The sequence below is a fragment of the Buceros rhinoceros genome, unplaced genomic scaffold, assembly GCF_000710305.1.
Source record: "Buceros rhinoceros silvestris isolate BGI_N320 unplaced genomic scaffold, ASM71030v1 scaffold1006, whole genome shotgun sequence".
In the NCBI taxonomy this organism is placed as follows: domain Eukaryota; kingdom Metazoa; phylum Chordata; class Aves; order Bucerotiformes; family Bucerotidae; genus Buceros; species Buceros rhinoceros.
The window spans coordinates 150,976-164,573 of NW_010416692.1; the positions used below are offsets into that span (position 1 = coordinate 150,976).

General features: G+C 37.0%; 1 protein-coding gene across 1 annotated transcript in view; it reads right to left on the minus strand.

Annotated features, from left to right (window-relative positions):
• PLEKHA5 (pleckstrin homology domain containing, family A member 5) overlaps positions 1 to 10,825 on the minus strand; it is a 158,325-nt gene extending 147,500 nt beyond the window's left edge. The window contains exon 1 of the mRNA XM_010137880.1: positions 10,776 to 10,825. The gene's annotated coding sequence lies outside the window, so the exon portion shown is untranslated. The remainder of the gene's footprint in view (positions 1 to 10,775) is intronic.
• Positions 10,826 to 13,598: the final 2,773 nt, after the last annotated feature.

Below are 13,598 nucleotides of genomic sequence, written 5' to 3' on the forward strand. Positions count from 1 at the left end.
TGAGGGTTCATTTCAGGCTGCAGGCATTTGATACTGAACTGACCTCACACTATTTACATTCCCCTTAGGAAAATCTGGCATGCAGTCCAACTGGGGAAGATCATGTCTAACACTACTTGAGCTACCAGTGCTAGAAGCAAGCAGAGTAACAGTGAAAAGAGTAGGGCACATATACATAAATAAAATAAAAAGGAAGAAGAGAAAAAGAAGGTCAAACAGCAGAAAAGAAGAAGAATTGAAGTGACATAGTTGTTTTTCTGATGTGAAGAAGTCCCTTTTTTTTTTTTTCCAAACTAGTAGTGCAGACAGGCTTTACAACTAGTAAAAAACAAATTACTTCAACTTAAGGAAAACTAACTAATTGGAAGACTTGAAATATTTGTCTCTGCTCAAAACAAATTAACAGCTGCTAACTATAGCTTTGCCTTTCATTCATTATAGCATTGCATTTAATTTCTTGCCATAATAGCCATACCTATGTCAAATTTGGACAAAAAAACCAAAATCGTAAAACTCCCCCATAAACTCTGCTTTTGAGAAAAAAAAAAGAAGACCATAAAACTCCCTCATAAATTCTGCTTTTCACCATTCCCCACTACAGTTGTAATAGAGGTATCTATCAAATCCAGCAGTTAAATCAAATTCAAAATGGATTCACCCCCTTCCATAATAATTTAGGTCCCTACTGTTGCAAAGAAGTTAGGTAAGAATACAAGAGCCAGTCAACAAATCCTACTCCCGTTTTTCCTGTAAGTGCTTATCCTATCTTCAAACAAGTGAAAAATTATGTTTGTTCATTACAGCTTCACTCTGCCAGCTACATAATCTCCTGTATACCAGGCCTGGTGAAATCGTACAAGACGCAGGTTCTGAACCGACTCTAGATTAATTTCTTCACCTCCTTGAAAAATTAAATAGGAACCTTAAGATACCATAATTTCTTTGACAACTGTATTGACAATTGTTAAACAAAGTAATAAAATAGCTGAAATGCAAGAATTCTCATACAGGTTAATGTTGATTGCAACACCCGTCTAAAAGGACAGTACTTTCAATCCTCACTGAGAGTTTGGTAAGTTTCTGCCTGCTTTAATGACTTACAAATAGCATCAGTGAAAGTTGAAAAGAAAATCCAACTCCATTACTGAATGAGGACTGCAAAAGACCTTTCCCCTCCCCCTCTCACTTAAAACCAGGATGCTAGCAGTTCCAACCCCTCAGCCTGATGTAGCCTCTCAGGTAGCCCAAGCTCAAATCATTGAGGGCTGTGAAATACAACCATCCCTACTTACGAGCTAATAAGACACCACCACTTTCACCGACAGACTTTTTCTCTATGTATGGCTCACTTCGCATAGTTCTTTTCCATCTACAAAATGGCAAGATTTTTACATAACTTCAGTATTTGAGTTTGAAAATGTTTGAAGGAGCAGGCACCCAAACAAAACATTATAATGAAGAGGATAAAGCTGTGGCAGTTGAATTGACTACTGAATTTGATAACACTTTTTGTTGTTTTAAACCACAAAGTAAGCAATCAGAGGCAACAGAAATCCCGAATTTCTCGTTAGACAGGTTTAGCACTCTCACCTGAAGCTGAACAACAGCCACAGCAGAGTGAGCTCTACTCTGAAGCATATTGCAAAATCTATTTTGTGTTTAGCTCAAGATACAAGAATAAAGAGCACGTCAGGAAGAAGTTCTGATTTTTCCTGATGTCTGGAAATCTTTTTGTATTTTGAAAGTGAAGTGAAATGCAAATGTAAGAAATGTGCAGTGGGGGGCCCTTGAAAGAGGCATAAAGAACAATGCATCATATATATTACACAAACACATATATTTAAAAATAAAAAACCCACTACTGTTATTGAGAGGGCCAAGAGGATACTGCTTCATTTCATTTATATTTAAACAGAAGTCACTTCACCCATAAGACCAAGTATCACTTGTCTAAGTAATTGCAAGACTTCATCTTTTAAGCTGTTTACTATGTACTATCCAATGCACTCAGTTAGAAAATTACACAGATTTAATGGTTTTGTTGTCAGTTTATCTGCTTTTAAGACTAAACTTTTCTTAAACACTATTTGTGGCAGGGAAAGATTTTAAAATCTTTAAAATCCCTTTAATTTAGTAATTGAATTATCAGACACACAGGAGGTGCAGAGAAAGAACAAGGCTCAGTACCAAATAGTACAGAAGTCAAGCCACCTTTTCCAGCAGTGTTATGACAATTTCCACACTACTTCCTTCTAGTCTCCTCCCCACAATACACAAGGCAAGGTTTATCAAGTGTTCTTGACAATTGTCAGTTCATTTTTATCTAAAGCTGAGCAAAAGGAGGGACCAAATCAGGAGACCAAATGTATGGCAGAGATCTGAACATGCATCTCAAGGCTCATCAGCTTGGTGTAGTCCCTAGGTACGCTCATATAAAGAGATGAGAAACCCTAAGTCGCTATTTTTTACTGACTACCAACTACAGACAGATGGCCCGGAACTCCCAGTAATGAGTGCAAGTATTTAGGCTCCCAAACTCTTCAAATTTATTGTAAAATATTTTAGTAACTACCTCCCTGCCCCATCAAAGATAACTTTAGTGACTTACACTCACAAAATTCACTATATTACTCTTCTTAGATGTTCAATTCAGCCAGCTAAAAATTTATTAGTTCAAATGTCAAATGCTTTTAATTCTGCAGATACAATAAAGAAGATGGATCAATCGGTAAAAGCAGAAATTTTATTCATGGAAAATAATAAAATAGTAACACTTGTGTGCTTTATCAACTGATAACAGCTTAGCGTTTCAGACCAAGTAAGCAACTAATAACCCACATCAAGCATAGAAGATAGAGATTGTACCATAAAAGAGATTCGAGATCAGAACAGATTATATGAATTTCTAATGAGGTTTAACTTGCATCATTTTTCTGATTAAAATTAATTGTTAAAATAAGCATTTGATATTATGACCCCGTTTGCTCAAACATATTTTTGTTTGTAATTTTCTTCAAACTTCTTTGAAGATTTCTTCAATCTTCTGTATCAAACTTTACCAAAGATTTCAACTAAGAAATTTTATCTGGAGGATTTTCCTTATACATGCAAAAATACAAAAGAAAGTAGCCTTATAAAATGGTGTGGCTTACATGTAAAAACAACCAACCAACGAACAAAATCCCCAAAATTTTAGCCAGCTTTACTCTCTCCATCAAGAAACCAAGTTACCCTTTTCGACATTCAGATTAAAAGGATTTTTTTTCTTCCCAATAGTAATTTGGGAGCAGCACTTGTTTATTCTTGTTGCTTACATTTTATTTCAAAGTGAGCTTTTGGTCTTTCTTATAACCAAGTTCAATGAAAAGCTTTAAAGATGTACGTTACCCGTTTTTCATATCCCAAAAGATGTTCTCAAAAATTATAAACGTTAGACATTGGTGGGCAGCTGCATAATCAGTAGTATTTAACACAAAATTAGAGAACAAAAAAAATACAAAGTGATGGAATTTTGCTAGTAGTACAACCTGCATAAAATTTTCAAAAGCTGTATTTTTTTCTGGTTTTATACAATTTTGATACTCTTACTCGGTGAGTATATAAATATACAAGTTCTCATGAAATACTGGAACTGAAAGATGGTATTTTAAATCAAAACTTTCACTGGGTATTCTCGTTTCAAATCCCTTTGTTTATTTGGGCCCCTCTTACCTAGTCTGACACATTGAAATCTTTCCAGTTAACAAAGCACAAAACTAGTGAAGTACTTTTTTCTACTAAACATGATTCCAGAAGACAAAAACCAGGAAGCTAATTTTAAATGATAAGTTGCTTGGCAATATACCTTTCCTCAAAATAATTTTTCTTACTAAGTCACCGTGAAGCAAACCATGAACAACAAAGTTTCTGAAGCCTCCTGAATATGCAAATGTTTTTTAATTGTTTATATAAAGCTCTATGACCATCACTGGCCACACAGGCATTCAAAATGCTCTCTTAAAGTCTCTTTTTCCACTTCACAGATTTCAAACAAGATTCAACTTGAATTTTATAGGTCTGGAGCAGAAAGACGCAACTGCACAACCAACTATTTAAGCAGACCTCCCTGTCCTACCCAGTACTGGGAACTAGGAATCCTTTCCAAAGAGTTTTACTGTAGTGCCTGTGCTATCAAGTTTCCATTTCCAAATCCTGCTTCCGAAGGTGACTACTATCCGAAGGTGCCACTATCACTGTCAGAGAACACCTTCCTTTCAACCAAAAGCATAAGCAAGTGAAGCAAACAGAGATAAATGGCAATCTTCCACATTCAAAAGAAAGAGGGAGAGAGAAGGGGGAAGTGTTTAAATTTAGGTATTTACTTACTGAAACACAGAAAAAAACCACAGATACAGGCACCACAGGCAGAAATTCCAGCAGTCAGGGCTGTAGAGCTTTGCTTCCAGCCAGCATTTGCCTCAAGCTTCACAGAAGTTTTCTCCCTCTCTCACACTCACACAGAAGCCTACTGAGATCACTCTGAACTGCCAACCAAAGCATGTTTCAGGTTTAATGAAAGTGTAATTCATTATAATAAGACCCAGCGTAACATAAACATGTGCAGGAAAAACAGGCTTAGCGCAGCACAACAACAGATGCTAGTTTTGATCCAGTAGAACAAAACACCTGCAGACCACAGAAAAAGAGCGCATGCAATCTCTTTAAGTAAAAGCAAAACATTAACACGCACGTGGTAAAATTTGAACCTGTAAAATTTCTAACGAATAGCGGCTATACCAAGTAGACTTCTGCGCTGGAAAAGTTTAGAAGGTACCTGCCTACCAGTTCAGACATTTTTGGAAGTGTCCCTCAGTTCGAGGTAGTGAAGGACATGAGTACCGAGGATAGGGAAGAGAAAAAGAACCTGTGCAACACTCTGACACAGCAGGAAGAGGAAATACTGGTACAGGTCCCAAAATAATTCTTAGAGCGCACATCAATTCAGTTATCTTTTTTCCCAAAGCGGGGAGGGGTTGGCAAAAAAAATGCATCACTATATGTATAAAATAATGCAGCAGCCAGCTACGTAAGAAGTTATGATTGTTCACCATTTTCTTTTTTCACCACCCTTCACACATTGTAGGCACCAAAACCAAAAGACCACAGAATTCACCTCACATTAATAACATAATAAAACATCAGTTTTACCTGCTATTATTAACCCCATCACCAATTAAGAACAAAGTTAGGGAAGAAATATTATCACTTCCAAAACCAAGTATCCAAAACTGGGGAAGCTAACTTACTAATTTGTTATCAGAATATCAAAAAGCTCAAGTATCTTCTATGTCTTTCTCAGGGATTTCAACATTTCATGTAACAACTTACATATAGATTTCTTCATTTTTAAATAATTATCCATTAATTCTTACAAGTGTTTAAAAACTCAGTAATGGTTAAAAAACATAACAAAACAGTAAGTTCCCTCATGGCTTCAAGTCTGTCTTACTAAAACTAAAGTATTCAAGTATTACCCAACTTGGAAACACACTTCAGAAGAGACAGCTCAAAACATCAAACCACAGACGTCACAGTCAAAAACAGATTTTATAAGCACAGTAATTCCTAATGTTCACATTTGCTATTCTACCTGCCAGACTAACTTTGAAACAGGTTCAAAAGTCAGTGGTAATTGGCCCTGCCAGACCTGCACACGAGTCAGACAACATGTTTTCACGGGGTGAACTTCTGCCACCCTTCCCTCTGGGAGAAATTCCATCAAGTTTGCTCCCAGGAAATCAGCTCCCACCTCTACTCCTTTTACCGACTTTCCACTGCCACCGCTCCCTTCTGCCTGGTCCAACCTCCATTCCTCCCTCTTCTGCAACTACTCCCACCCTTTTAGCCTTCTCCTTCAGTACATCACTACATCCATCTTCTTCCTTCCACATCCACGCCACAAGCAGCTTTTTAGAAGCAGACCCATGTCTTCTCTGACCCACACCTATCTTCCTTTATCTAGAACTCTTCAACCTCCAGATCCAGCTTCAGTATTGCAGTCCTTTTGATTCTTGAAATATTTCAGTGGAATAAATAAATGTATGTTAGAACACATAACAAATTTGCAGGCATTCCTAAAAAGATCTCCTTTCTGAGCAGCTTTGCTCACTACAAAGGTAAAAAGGCACAAGTTAGTCATTGTAATGTTATGTCCCAGTTCACCCATCTAGCCACATGACATTATTTGACCTAGAGATTACACCATGTAAAAATAAAACGAATGAAGTCCAAGAACAAAATTCAGTCTTTCCTTAATTTTAGTAAAATAAAGGTTAGAGGTAACGAGAAAAGGACCGGATTTCAGAGAGGTATGCTGTGATTCTTACTGTTGGAAGAAAAGAGTCTGATCTGTTATTTTTTTTCAAATTTCATTTTTTCCTTTCAAGAAAAGGCTTCTCTGCAAACATGACTAGTTGTTCTTTGATTTTTCTGGAGAAAGTCTCAGTTGAACAGGAGAGGATCTTTAGAATGTACATAAAAGACAAAGGCTCAAACAAAAGCTGAATTCTCAATGAGCACAGGTTTATTTTAGTAAGAAACAGAAACCCAAGACTGAAATAGATCCTAGTCCTTTTGATCACTTAAATTTTTCTTATCTTCCCAGTTTTCATGCTACATGCCTACAATAAACAAACCTGCATTGATGAAGTCTCTGCAAAAGCATACAAAACCTCTACTTGACACAACATTGAACTCACCTCAGCTTTGGCCTGGGTTTGCCAATGCCTTGCTTTAGCAAGCAACAGGCAAAAATTGTTCTGATAAATAACGAAAAAGTATATAAATAATATAAATCTGGTTTTAAAAAATTAATACAAAAATCCTAACATATGTTCAGAACCAGTGAAGAGGGGGAAAAAAGGCCAGATAAGTAAGCAGGTGCCCAAGTTTAGACAGTCAGGCGGTTTTAATCAGCAATATGGGTTTCTGATACACATGTCTATGACGCACTTATACAGAGAAAGATGTATTTATGTAATTTTATAGCACTCAAAAAACAGTGCCTTGGTGACTAATGACTATGTAGTCAAAATGAGGGACTAAAAATATCACGCTGAAAACTTTCATTGATTTTAACAGGTGAGGAGTTCAAAGTATATATATCAGTATGTCTTCTCGATTGGCAAGTATCATTCTGGGATAGTCACATGGGTCCCCTTCCTTATCCACTTATAAATAATGTAAGTAACCTAAGCTTCCCATACTACTATCCAGCTTAAGTCTGCTTTTGGTATAAAGCCCTTAACTCTTCAGAGCTCAATAAGTTCTCAATACACTAGTCCAGTGATGTATACTAAGCAGAACAAAAGAAAATTTCAAATTTTTCAGCATGCTGTGCCATCATTTTCAAACTGAGGAGTTTTCCTATATCCTGTTTTACTTCGTAATACAGAAGACTCAATAGTTAACTAGTAATGAACTAATTATTAAAGATTATATTTGAACATGTGGATTTTACAGTCACATAGCCTTACGTCCCGGGTAAAAGTTTAGTTATTGTATAAATAAAGATTACACCCAAACCAAGCATTATTCCAGAAAAGTTTACTGACAGAGTTCCCATGAAGTGATGAGGAAGGACTAACTTTTCTAACATTAAGTAAACAAAAGCAAATTTTCTCATTCCCAAAGAGACAAAACACTTAAACAACGTAACCACATCCCATGAGAACATACAGAAATTTTTATGGCACTACATATTTTTTTTTTTACTCCAAACAGCAAATACCACCTTTTTTTATTTGCATTTACAAGGGGTGAGGAGGATGTGGGAGAAAGTTTCCATCATTACCGAGTATCAGAATTCTTCTACTAATCAAAAAAAACCCTGCAAAAAACGTCAAAGTCCTAGCTAGCATGAACTTACTAATAAAACTCTATAGAAAAGCACCTTATACAATGGAAGCAACCTTATCTATTCCTGTTTCAGAATCTCCTTCCTTCTTAAAGCTAGAACAAATTCAATGCTGTGGTGGGGAAAAAAAAGGTGTTTAAAGTAGTTACTATTTGGTACTTACTTATTCTGGAAACAAATGTACACATCCTAAGAAAAATACAGCGTCCTTTAAAAATAATCACATTTCAATGCAGTCTGTTTCCTCAGTCATTTGTTTGATATGACAGTCCAAGAAATGTTAAGATTTAACTGATGATTATCTCCTCGACATTATCCCAATTTGATTACACACTGTTTACTACTTCAAAGCCAGAAAAAGCACGGTAATAGATTCAGCGACACACCCACTTGGAACATTGAAGACCTATTATCAAAAGAACCATAAGAATAATTTTCAGAAGGTTTATATTTTCCAAACACAGTCTAGCATAAGATGTTGCCATAAAGCAAGGTTGTTAAATATTTTTATTCAACCCACATATTTGAAGCGATGCCTCAGAAGTTAGGTGAAGTTATTTATGTTATCAGGAAACTTGACTATCCTTTTTGTCTAACTCTGTTATTGGACACACTACAGAAATCCAACGGCCAAGTTTCACGTGGCTGAATGCATCAACAGTATGCCATTAACATCCATTCCCTTGTAAATCATACCAGAACATAAAACAAAACATTTCTTTCAGACCTGACCAAGTTTTCAATACTTTAAGTTTTAACATAGCTGTATCACACTGTAATCAAGACAATAAACATTAGTATTTAGCAAATCAGTACACTTAAATGAGCAGGTTACAGTTCAAAATCCACACATGCGGGTGCCAGTACAGCACAAGGTTACAACAACCTGCGCTGTTTCCCACTCACGCAAAAGCACCATAGTAGTTTAGATGCAGACAACTAGAATTATTATAATCAACACATGAACCAGAGTTACACTGCCTAGGATTGTAAGATAGTGATTATATTGTTGTTACCCTGCCTATGTCAGCTCATCTTCTCTAGCACTGGTAGGGCTGAATGCTAGACAGCTTTAAAAGGAGCAGCTATCATTGGGTAGAGGTTTAAATTCAACCTGAGAGGCTACATAACAAACACATATTTCACTAAGGATGCCAAACTGGTCCTACCACATGAACCTTTCACCAGGCTTGACAGCACTATCCCTGCTACCCTCCTACATCTATCAAATCACAGAGAAGTGTTGTTTGTGCAACATGTTTTCAAAGATGCAGCACAACTTTCAAATACAGAGATATTTAGTGTTGGCCATCAGCAAAATAAATCACCTTTATGTACACCCTAACAGATACGGTAACACCTTGAATACAAGATCTAGAAGGGCAAGAGTACACAAACAACCTACCACTTGGTACGTTTATGCATAAGCACATCAGCCACTGTACAAGAACTGTCCACACACTTTTTTTTAATAAAATTCAAGTTGCTATTTTCCAGTTACTGTAGCTAAAGCATTGTTCATAGGTTTGTTCTATGAGAACAAGATCCAAAAGTCTAGAAGAATTTCTTTTTATACTATATACACACACGAATACACCTTTTTTAACTTTCACTCATCTTCATTTAATAATCTGAACAGAACACCAGAGGTGAAATCCTTAGTACATTCCTGCCCTCAGTCTCATGTAATTCTTGTCAGTTGCTATACAACTCTAGTGTAATGTAAACTACAAGAAGGCAGAACATAACAGTAAAACAAACACGCCACCTATTAACAAGAAGTCCCCTGCTAGGGAGTGCAGCACCAGTTCTGACCAGATTTTTGGAGCATTATCTTTCAGTATTTTTTTGTTTTGTTTATGATCAAATCAAACACGACCTATATAAAATAAAGCATGAAACACACATGTAACACCCATCTCACAATGTCTACAATGCCACTTATACAGAACAGCTACCTTTTGTTCAACACTAAGACACTGATAAACCTGCCTGCAGCCTATAACCTCTATGACTACTATTGACCTTCACTCATAGAAGTTACCCACTGATGACACTATTCACTTAAAGATGGCAAGCCAAGCACACCGTATACTGAGTAAAGACTCCTGAATGAATTAAGAAAAGCCTGCAAATTGTTAAGTAACAGAAAAATACACACAGATGCCACTTTAAAGTTTTCCAGGTAAGGGCAGTCTGAGTATCTGGAGAGAAAAATCTTGTAAGACTTTGATCAGATCTGATCAACACAACCTCTGGACTTCTACTTGAGTGGTCTATTTCCATGCCTCTCATCCAAAAGGACAATACATACAGCAAGAATACCACAGTGGACGCATTCCTCAAAACCTACTAAAACTTGACTAAAAAAATAATGAAAATCATTGCTAGGAGCAGAAACAGGAGGTCTGCAAAGAACACAGACACATTAAATCATCAGAGTGGCTTTAAACAACATAATTACTAGATAATAAAGCTGAATCAAGACTCTTCTCCCAGTGACAAAGTAAGGTCTTGCCTTTCTGAAAGCATTTACAGCATGACAGTGTATACACACAACTGCCAAGCAGACAAACTCAAGGTACTCTTGACTTGCAAGGACATTTGTTGCTAGATGGTTACACTTGCAGGAGAAATTTCATTTGAACCTGCATCCTTAAGCAGCTTTAATTAAAAGTACTAATACAAAAAATCTAGAAATTGTTTTAGCTGTGCAGAATTCAATAAACAAAGAACTACATACATGATGACAAGTTTGAATAGTCCTTTTAGATTTATACTATTACATTTAAATTCAGTTTGCAATGCATTCAAGATTAGTGCAACACTTAGACCAACTAATTCAAATTTAAGTATTGTGACAATTAAAGATTCAACTTACTTTACGTAATATCTTGCACCTTCAAAAGTGTAAGCTTCCTCCCAACCTGTGGGCAAGTCTGGAAAACAAGTAGCAAAACATTCCAATTAACTTTTGAAATTATGCTAGCCATACTGGTCTACTCCCTAGAACTAAGGTAGTTAAAATACTGTGTGTCTGTATTTTAGACTTGACTCACAATACCATCTCAGTTTAAATTCTGTAATCCAAGAGAAGCTACACACATGAAAATCTGATGTGGATTTCTCATTCTCAAACAATAACAGTAAGGGTTTAAGTGTGCCCCTACTTAACAATGTTTCTTCCTTTGACCACTAATTAGAACTCACAGTCATCGCTAGATCTTTCTGCATTGAACTTCAGCAGCATCAAGTTACTTGGCAGGCAGAGTTCTAAACAAAAATGAATTTACAGAGTCTGCATTACATGCAAGTCACAAGCATCTTAACAGGCACACTATCAGAGCATTAGCAAAATTCCACCACTGTGGTTACTAACAAGGGCTCCTGCAGTATTTACAACTTTATTCAATTTTCCATTAAAATAATATTCAATGAAAATTTGGTGGAGGAAGTGGGTACTTCTCTCCCTTCTCTATTACCACTCTTAGGAATCAGAAGCCCACATATAAAAAAATCCCACACCACTAAAGGTCAGGGGTTTTTTTAAGTAACAACTTCCTGATGTAAAAGAAGCTATGAAGATGTTGGGTATCTCTCTGCAACTCTAGATACATCTTAAAAGTTTGCCCCGTATAATAAAAACAATAATTGATATGTAGGCCTTGCTCACTGAATTATAAAAGCAAGAATACATTTCTTAATTAAAGGAAAAAATATGCAGTCTGTGTCATGATTTTTTTTCCCCACCAGTTTACTTATTTGCTCTGGATGGCTTTTTTCTCCACTCCTGTCCTCTCTAGAATGAAAAGCAAGGTGTCTGTTGGCAACAGCACAGGGCAAAGTACAGCAAACAGGAAATCCCTCTAGAAAAAGTATTTATGGCTGCTATAAGAATTCTGCAAAAAACACCTTTCCAATGCCAAGTATCTCAAGGAATAAAAAGCACTTCAAGTCATAATGGAGAACAAAGCTTTCCGCATCATCTGGTATTATTTATATATATATATCATCATCTCACAGTATTATTTAAAAAGGAGTTTTACAATAATATACACTTCCAAAAAGAAGTGGTATTCACTCAAAAATTGTTTCTTAAGAGAAGACGTATTTTGAACATATTTTGACTAGGTTCCAAAACAACGGTCAGGGCAAAACAAGATATAAAACCCAGAATTAATCTCCTAGGTTATATTTCTGTATTGAGAGATTCATTAGCATACACATGAAGGAGGAAAACTACAGAAAGAGGTCTGTTTTCCAGACACTTCAGTATCTGATTGATAAATCATGGTCAGTATATCCAAGGTCATGCCTCACTCCTGTGTTGAGAAACAAGTTTAATTTAACTGACAATAAGTCCGCTACGTTACATACAATACTCCAGATACTCAACAGCAAAATGCATTTCCTTTAGAAGGACCTTCTTGGCAGAAACAAACGATACACTTAGAAAATTACTGGGAAATCACCATCACTCAAAGACAATGGTAATAGTTCAAAAAAAGAATTAATACTCAATTTAAAAGAAGAATACTTAGCTAATGTTAGTGCTCAACAGGCAAAGCACCTCGGATACATCTGTCCCCATGCATATTGCTGTAGATTAAGGCCAATTTCTCAATTATTCTGAGTAATGGAGGTGGGGGAAAGAGAAGCCTCATAGCAATCAGTAGTTCTTTTCTCAGTATTAAATGACTTCTTACAAACAATAGACCTTCACTGCAAATCAAACTGGAGGGCGAAAAAACCGTGCTTTTAAACTATTTCCAACTCAAAAAAAAAAAAAAGCTGCTCAATGTTTTTTTATTTCTTAATAAGTATTAATCAAATATAAAAAGCAAATAATCTGATATGGTTCTGTTCACTTGCAGATTCTCCTGTGATTATCCAAGTGATTACGTACACAAAAACAACTGCACTTATTACTACACTCCACCACCTCCCAGTGGCACATGTAGCCTGCGTGCAATTCCAGCAGTCAGAGTTTGGCTCTGGGTCTCCAGAGTGTCTGCTATAAATCCTCCTCCTCCAGCACCTCCTGCTGCTCTTTCTCCAGAGTGGAACAGCAGTAGCAAAGAAGACCGATTCCGCCCTCCTACCTCCAAGTTATTCCTAATGTTTCAGTCCCTTTTCCTCCTACCTATTTCACCCCTCTCAGTCACTTAGAAACCACCCACACTCTCAGGCTAGATGGAAGTGAAGGGAGGAAGAGGGTTTCTAGGGGACTAGTGAAAGCAGCCTCTACATTTCTAGTATAACTATCATGCTTATATCTAGGTACCGCTGGAAACAGAAATACAATAAGTGGTTTAAGGCTAAACTGAGAAAGGATGCTAGGGCATCCCCCGGGGCAGCCTGTAAGAAACACAAGAGGACTAAAACGGTCACTAATGGTAACTATACAACATTATAGGGGTGACACAAGGCAACAGAAAGAAAGCAAAGAAAAAGAAATTCCCCGGACACGGAGAGAAAACACGGGTGCAAAGGAAAGCGGTTTAAGAAAAAGATGAGAACGCTGATGGCAAGCTGGACAGGCAAGCTTGCGCTGTAATGTCATTCTTGAGCAACGTGGAGGCAAACAGCTGCGAGAAGTCAGGGGAGCGCGGAAAGCACGGGATGAGGAGTTGTCTCGGGTGGCTGCGGCGACACCAAGGTGGCTTCTAGGACCGGGCGGCTTGGGGGCAACAGCACGAAGCCA